The sequence below is a fragment of the Triticum dicoccoides genome, chromosome 2A (genome assembly GCF_002162155.2).
Source record: "Triticum dicoccoides isolate Atlit2015 ecotype Zavitan chromosome 2A, WEW_v2.0, whole genome shotgun sequence".
Lineage (NCBI taxonomy): Eukaryota > Viridiplantae > Streptophyta > Magnoliopsida > Poales > Poaceae > Triticum > Triticum dicoccoides.
In genome coordinates, this window is record NC_041382.1 from 350,237,455 (window position 1) to 350,245,537 (window position 8,083).

General features: G+C 50.9%; 1 long non-coding RNA gene across 1 annotated transcript; it reads left to right on the forward strand.

Moving 5' to 3' along the window:
• The first annotated feature begins 2,826 nt into the window (after window positions 1-2,826).
• LOC119354566 lies at window positions 2,827-6,679 on the forward strand. Its single transcript, XR_005171058.1, has 4 exons — window positions 2,827-2,912; window positions 2,970-3,887; window positions 3,980-4,106; window positions 4,203-6,679. It is a non-coding gene; the product is annotated as an uncharacterized LOC119354566 (long non-coding RNA).
• Window positions 6,680-8,083: the final 1,404 nt, after the last annotated feature.

Genomic DNA, 8,083 nt, shown 5'->3' on the forward strand with positions numbered 1-8,083 from the left:
CGTTATGGTGTTTTCACAAAAAGGTCCATGTGGTTTTTATGAATTAAACCCACCGTCCCTATGTATGTTGATATGGGAAACATTCTAATTTTGCAAATTCACCCCTGCATTTTGCGCTCCTTTCCACATCTTATCCGCCGGCTGGAAGGCCTCTGTCACGCATGACTACACCCGCCGCGGGGATGCTGCGGCCGGCATGGCCGCCTTTGATGTGGCCATCTCCGGCCTGGACACGGCGCCTGACCTCTGCCTCGCCGCGCATCAGTACAACCAGCTCCTCCGCCTGCTCGGCTCCGTGGACCACGTTGTGTTCCCCGTCCACCCCGCCGCCGCCGCGGGCCGCATGTTCGCGCACATGCTCTAGGCCAGGGCGCCTAGCTTCAAGGCCACCATCACCTCGCTGGCCCGCATCGTCACCGTCGACGTCGAGGGCGCCGACGAGGCCTTCGAGCTCGTAGGAGGGAGAAGTATGGCCTGGCGGCGTGCCTCCGGTCCTACAACCCCATGCTTAGCGCTTTTCGGCGTGCTGGGGAGGCCGGCATGGCCTATGCGATCAAGGTCCACATGGCGACATTCGCCGTCTTGCCGGAGGAGGCTGAGGAAGTCACGCTCCTGGAGGTGAGTGCCAAGGTGGGGGATGCAGACAATGTGTATGAGTATATGCACAAGCTACAGTGAGCCATGGGCTGCGTGATAGAGGAGACCGCTAAGAGCATCTCTAGCCACGCCCCAACAGGCCCCAAGGCCATTTTTTAGCGCCGACGCCGGAAAATCGGCCTAGTCGCGCCCCCACGAGCCTGTTTTTCGCCGGATTGGGCCGAAATTGGCGCCGGCGCACCCAACCCGAACCCGGCGCGCTGGGGGCGCCCGGGGGCACCAACGCGAACGTTTTGGCACGAAAGAGTGGCGGGATCGGCGCGTCAGCGAGACGAAGGCTGGTCGTCCTCGTCGTCTCGGTTTTCCCGTGGGGAATCAATGCCAAGGCTGCCGCCAGTCGGCCTGCCATTGATTCACGGGCGGCGAAGTGCGGCGACGCCGCCCCGCCTTCCGCCACGCGTTCGCACGTGGCCGCCCCCGAGCCGCTATAAAAGGCGAACCTGGTCGCGCCGGTGAGGCACCCATCTCCCCCTCCTAGCCGCCGCACTTCCTCCCCTCTCTCTCTCCGCCATTCGAGCCCCTCTCTCTCCCCCGGCAACCATGAGCGGGAGGTACCCCGGCGATGCGGCGGCAGCCAACGGTTTCGGCCGCCGCTTGCTGCATGAGTGGGAGGCCTACCTCCTCCACGAGGCCAACTACCCCGCGCCGCCCGACGTACGTGCTCCGTCGCGGTGGAGGCTCAGCGCCGGCGGGGTCCCTGTCCCCCTTCTGCCCGTCCCCGAGACGCCCGCCTATTTCCACGCCGAGATCGAGCGTGCACGGGCGCCCCTGACGGCCGAGGAGCGGGTGCTCCCGGAGTACGCCACCGACAACCACGCGGCGTGGGCCGCGTACTTCAGACGCCGACAGGAGGAGCGGCTCGCCTCCACCAACAACGCACCGATGCCGCGTGGCCGCAACAACAGTGAGGGCCGCCGCCTGTGGTGGGGCGTCCTGGGCCGCACGCTCAGCGGCGTCCTCGCGCACCTCGAGGGCGGCAACGACCCGCCGTTCGAGTACCCGACCGCTCGGGGTGGCGGCGCGTGGCTGCCGAGGAGGATGATGGGATGGTCATCTCCTCTTCCTCCTCCCCCTCCCGATCCTCCTCTCACTCCTCCGGCGCGCCGGCGTTGGTCAGCTTCAAGCCAGAGTCGTCCGAGACGCCGCTCGGTAGGCGCACCCACGGCGCCGGCCTCGTCATCAGCGACGGCGGCCGTGGCTCCTCCTCCTCGGCCCCTCCTCGCGTGGTCAAGCCGAAGAGGGAGCCAAGGCTGGCGACGGTGAAGCCGGAACCGGGGCTCGCCGCCGTGAAGCCGGAGCCTGCTCTTGCCGAGGAGGCCGACGAAGAAGAGACCGCCTTGAAGTGGGCGCGCGAGGACTACGCGCGCATGGAGCTGGACCGCCAGCACTGTGCCCTGGAGGAGATCGCCGAACGCCGCCGCCGTGAAGCAGCGCGCTGGGGCGAGGGGTCGAGCAGCGGCGCCGGCCGTGTCAAGGAGGAGAAGCAGGAGGACGACGCCGGCGACGACTACGCCCTGCTCAGCGCCTACTTCGGCCCGTAGTTTAGGGTTTTTTCTGTCCATTTTATTCGTGTAAAAAACGTCTAAATTTCGCCGAAATATGTCATGTTTGTTGAAATGTGGCCGTGTTTGCTGAAATTTGGCCGAACTGTGGGGACGTCTGGGGCCCGACCTGGAGGCGACGGCTGGGGATGTGCTCGCCCCCACGCCGAAAAAACGCCGGCTCGCCCTCAAGCAGCGATTTTCGGCGCGTCTTGGGGGCGCAATGGCTGGAGATGCTCTAAGGTGTTGGAGGGCTGGTTCCAGAGTGAGGAGGCGATGACGGCTGGTAAGGCTGGTGGCCCTCGACCGCAGCACGACGCTGGACCTATCCCATGGCGGCACTGGCTGCTGAGGACAAGGTCATGGTTGATGGTTTACCACCTAAAGCTGTTGACCTGGAACAAGAGGGCAAGGTGGATGTGAGGGGATTTTTTATTTTGCCACTACTTACTTCGCACTTTGACGATTAGCCACTCGTTACTTTGTATTTGCTTACTTGCCACTACTTAGTTTGAAATTGAGTGTTTTTCCCCTATCATTTGGGACCCACGTGGAAATCACCGGAGTGCCCCTGCCCGTTCGATTCACCGAGGAGACGAGCTCATCTCCTCCCTCGTTCCCCATCTGGCTCTCGTCTGTCGCTATTGGTGCTCGACAGAAGACAGCGGCGGTTCGTCCCGGCAATTCCTCGTGGTCCTCGACAGCGGCGACTAGGTCTCTCTCTCTCTCTCTCTCTCTCTCTCTCTCAGCCCGCCGCCTGTTATGACGCAGGTGGTGCTGTTTGCCGCCGCTGGTCCCGCGTGCACGTGCGTCGCCGTCGCTCTGTTTTGCCGCTGCTGCTTCTTGTCGGCCTATACTGGTGCTGATGTTCATGGCCGGCCCATACTGCTGCTGTTTGTTTGTGGCCCTGTGTGTTCTTGCTGCTTACACGTGGTCAGCGGCAGACGTGGTGGAAGTGCTCGCTGCTGCTCGGCTCCACTTGGGCTCCGTCGTTCAGCCTTGGCGTGGGCCTGGGCGCCGCTGTCTTTACTGCTGCTCCCCGCTGTTGCCCATCAGCTAGCTGGTGCCGACCTTGTCCGCTGCTCATAGAGGAGCGCCACCGTCTACTGTCGTGCAAACAAGGGATGAGATTGAGTTCTTCGCGTGTGTCTGAGTTCGTGGCAAATAGGCACACAAGGGTATACTTGTCCAGTGCATTGTGCATGTAATATGTTTGTCATTTGAAATTATTTTTTGTGTAGAAAATGGCAAAAAATCAAATGGCAAACAAAAGAGTGGCAAAAGATCAATTACAATCTAAGCAGTGGCAAATTGTCAAAGTCCAAAGTAAGTAGTGGCTGAAAATTAAATCGCCCGGATGTGAGGGTGGAGGCGCATGCCGTGGTGCAGGATGTTGTGGTGTCTGAAGCACCTGAGGTGTCGGAGCCAGAGGTGAAGAGCGAGGAGGTGGTGGTCCGGGACACAACCAAGATGCATTCTGCGCATCAACCAGAGACCAAGGCAGAGGAGGTGCTGGTCCGGGATACGGACACAAATGTTGTGGTGTCAGAACTACAAGCAAAGAGTGAGGTGTCATGGTCTCGTGAGGCAGGTGGTGCGCATACTACAGAGGCACAATGTTTCTGCTTGTTTACCATCCATCCCTAACATTTTGAAGCTGCGATGTCTCATTACGCGTGGTGTACAGAGGTAAATAGCACTGAAAGAGATCATCAATCAATCACTGGTTTCTCATCTTAGATTCCACCAAGCAACTCCTAACCGTTGCTATCCGTTCTCAGATGTATTCAGCAGATCAACAAGGCGAACAGAGGCAAACTTACCCCGGAGGAACTGAAAGAGAGACAGGGCAAAGCTATGCAGGACCCTGAAATCCAGAACATCCTGACGGACCCTGTGATGCAGCAGGTAAGTTCATCATCAGATGTCTATTTCTCCTCTTTCTTGGGCCAGATCTTGCTTTGGCGAACGGTGCGATTCCGTTGAGGTGTCTGTTGTCTGTAGGTGTTGATTGATTTCCAGGAGAATCCAAGGGCTGCCTAGGATGGCTCGGGAGCACGAACGCAACGGCGGACGCGATTGGGCATCGTTGGGTTCAGTGATTGGAGACGTGGCCATTCATCCCCGACGGATCTGTGCCGCCACAGCCTGAGAAAGCCTAGAGAAGGGAGGGTACGGACGAGCACCTATAGGACAACCCGCCATCACGACCAGCGATTGTCTACTCCGACAATATCCCTGTGGTCATAGTCGAATCCTCCTGTCCTCTCGCGCCGTGTATAGTCAGACTTATTTGCATGCGCCATAGGTTTTATGAACATGGAGGTGTAGTCACCCGAGGTGCAGAAGCTCCATCACCTAGCTCTACCTCCTCCACTACGCTGACAAGTAAGCTAATCCCTTCTCATCTACATTGCTTCCTCCCTGCCTGTGATTTATTACTTCGAGCCTGCTGTTGTTTTATCATATATACAGACTTATCTATGTTTAAGTGTGACCATTAGCTTATGGAACAGGAGAAACAAAGTGTTCTTTAGCAGATGCAAACCTTTCCATGCTAGAATTGGACCAAGAATTACTTGTGTTGCCTGTTTGGTATGTATAAACATAATTTTCTTGGATGTCATAGAAAAATCATGCTATAGCATAATTTTTAATATTTGTAACTTGGAATAAGATCATGAAAGTAATAGAGCGCTTCTTGAATGCATGGAAACAAAAAAAGGATATCTCAGAGTCCATATGTCATATATTCTGAAACTAGTGCACATGGATATGTATATTCTTGGTTAGTTTTTGTTCTGTTTCTATTGTATATGCTCTAAGAGTCTAAAAGAAGATGGGGTAGCGCTACTTGATTTCCTGTAAAATTTCAGTAACAGTCAAGCAATAGTGACCATTGAGTCAAAGCTCATGTCGATGGTCGATTATTGACTGTTGCACTTATATAGAGTGCACCCATATAATATCTGCTGGTTTATCTGACTTATTTGATCTATATGTTGTTTTTACGAGCAACATGAAGATAAAAACAATCTCAATTAAGTTCACACAATTATATAATTTTGGTTTGCTGAAAGGTAATGCCATGTCATTTCAATACTACTTATCTGGTTTGCGTCTGTTATTTACTGGTCTATCTTAAATAAGGAACTAAACTTTTGTGTTGATTTACTTTTTGAGGACATTTAGTTAATGATTTTCCTTATGATCCTTCTCCTTACTATAAATTCAACTAATTTAAGTTTCATCTTCCAAAGTTGTATATACCCCAAAAAGTACCTAGCGAAAAGAAAATCAGAGAGATAGACATTTGAAAATCAAACCTTTCTGGAAAAAATTCCATGTCGACAGTAGGCTTCATATAAATGCAATAAATCCATTAGCTGATGCGTCCTATCATTAGCTCTTATCAATAATTCTATTAAATTTTGAAGCTGACCTGTCCGCCCATTGGCTTTGGTTGCCACAACAACGGATTGCTTGGGATACTAATAGGATGGCTTGGGATTTGGGAGTACGATTCCCAAACGTGTTACTATCATATTTGGCTTGCAGTGGTTGTGCAGGAGGAAGATGTTGCTTGATTGGAGTCCCTCGGAGCCTAGCAGTGCTGCTCAGCCCTATGCATTCCATTGGTCGCCTCAGTAGGTAATTGGGATCCTCACGCTACCAATTTGGTCATCCCTAGGAAACATCAAGGAGATGATGAGACTGCATCTTGAGAAGAAGCATTATTTACAACTCAGTATTATGTCATGCATGGAAGAAGCACTCAATCTTATTACTAACTACTTCCTCTGTACACAAATATAGGACGTTTTAGACTGAACATAGAAGTCTCTAAAACCTCTTATATTAGTGTACAGACAGAGTAATAACATGTAAACAGTGTGTTGCGTTCCTATTTGATCGTGGATTTCAAGCATACTGCTAACAAAATGTTGGAGAGCTTGGCAGGTTTCAACTAATTCAAAACATGCCAATACTAAATTTCTAGCCTTCATATTGCCATGTATATCCCATATAAATTTCTAATGTTTATGATTAGTATAACTACATTTAGCAGTTGTTGCGAGCGAAACACAATTCGGTAGAGCAAATTAGTTGTTGTTGGACTCAAAACAGTAGGCGCCAATTTGCTTTTGTGCAGTGGGTGGGGAGAAATTATATATGGTAGAAGCCAACCTGGTCGTTTATGTTATTTGTTGGACGACATTATTTATCTGTTTGGTTACTTGTGCAGAACTTTATTTGATTGCTGAAATTGAGCTTGCATTAGCAGTTTTTCTTTTTGAATGTAGTCCCGGTAATTCTTTCAGTTGGGAGATTAAACCCTAAATGAGTTATTATATTCATCAGTGATTGTTGCTTGACTTTCGCTAGAGATTTTTTTCATAAGAAATGGGTGTTGTAAATGAAGGATTCCATTCCCCACTTTAATAATATTTGAGGGACTATATATATTCATGGTATATATTAATATCATAGAACATGTTATATATTTTTTGTATATATGGAGATACTATTTTCTATACACATAGTGGTACTACTGGAGAAAAAGAGTGGTGAATGCTACATATGTAGAGAAATTGTAATTTTACCTGAGAATTGCTTTTCTATTTAAACATGAAATCTGATTATTGACAAAAAATTCTACAAACCCCTTAATTTATGGTACACTAATTTTCCTGCCTGTTATTTGGTAGGGATGAGGTGTTCAAGTGTCAATACTAGATGTAAGTAGTACAAACTACCAAGATAGCACATTTTCTGAATAAAAAGTACATGTTATAATACATGAATAAAAGTGTCGTCATTTCAAACCTAACTGGAAAAAATTTGCGCATATATTCTCTAAGAGAGAATAACCTAATGAGATCAAGAGTTTCCATTCCCACCATTTGAACCTTGATTTCTAGCCTTCCCCAAGTTGCTTTCCACTCAAATCCTTCTTCCACCATAACCAAATCTGTGTGAGAGAGTTGAGTGTTGGGGAGACTATCGTTTGAAGCACAAGAGCAAGGAGTTCATCATCAACAACCAATCTATTACCATTTGGAGAGTGTTGTCTTCTAGATTGGTTAGGTGCCGCTTGGGAGCCTCCGACATGATGTGGAGTTGAACCAAGAAGTTTGTAAGGTCAAGGAGATCGCCTACTTCGTGAAGATCTACCCGAGTGAGGCAAGTCGTTCGTGGGTGATGGCCATGGTGGGATAGACATGGTTTCTTCTTTGTGGACCCTTCATGGATGGAACCCTCCATGGATATCAGAATCGGGGCTCCGCGGACTCAAGAAGGTTCAAACTTTGGGATACGCTTGCTACCTTCGCTAAGCCCCGCCTCGCGACCCACAAGATCACGACGATGCTTCGGCGTACTCGAGCGAGAGGAAAGGTGAACAATGGACAAAGCAGTTTACCCAGGTTCAGGCCACCTTGTGGTGTAATACCCTACTCCTCCTTTGTGGTTGGATTGCCTCGAGAGGTAGGATGAACACGAGTGTACAAGGGGGGAAGGTTGTCTTCGGGGGATATTGATCGATATTCCTTTATGGCGACACCCCAGCCTTACTTATACTGGCCTTGGTCCTCTTCCCCCGAAAACATATGGCGGGAAGGGTTGGCACAACGGCCAGTTTGAAGGGGGCCAGGGGTGCAGCTTATCCCGACTAAAGGTGGTCTTCTCCTCCAAAATCCACCTACCAAGATGCGCTGGTGGGATTGGTGATGACCTCTGTCCTGGTGAGCCCGTCGTCCTCGTCTTCTTGCATTGAACGGGTAACCTTTGGGAACCGCTTTGGGAACCGATGCACCATCCTTGCTTCCTTAATTAGCATGAAGGAGGAAAGCCTCCTTATCCTCACCTGTTGGCGCCCCTCTAGC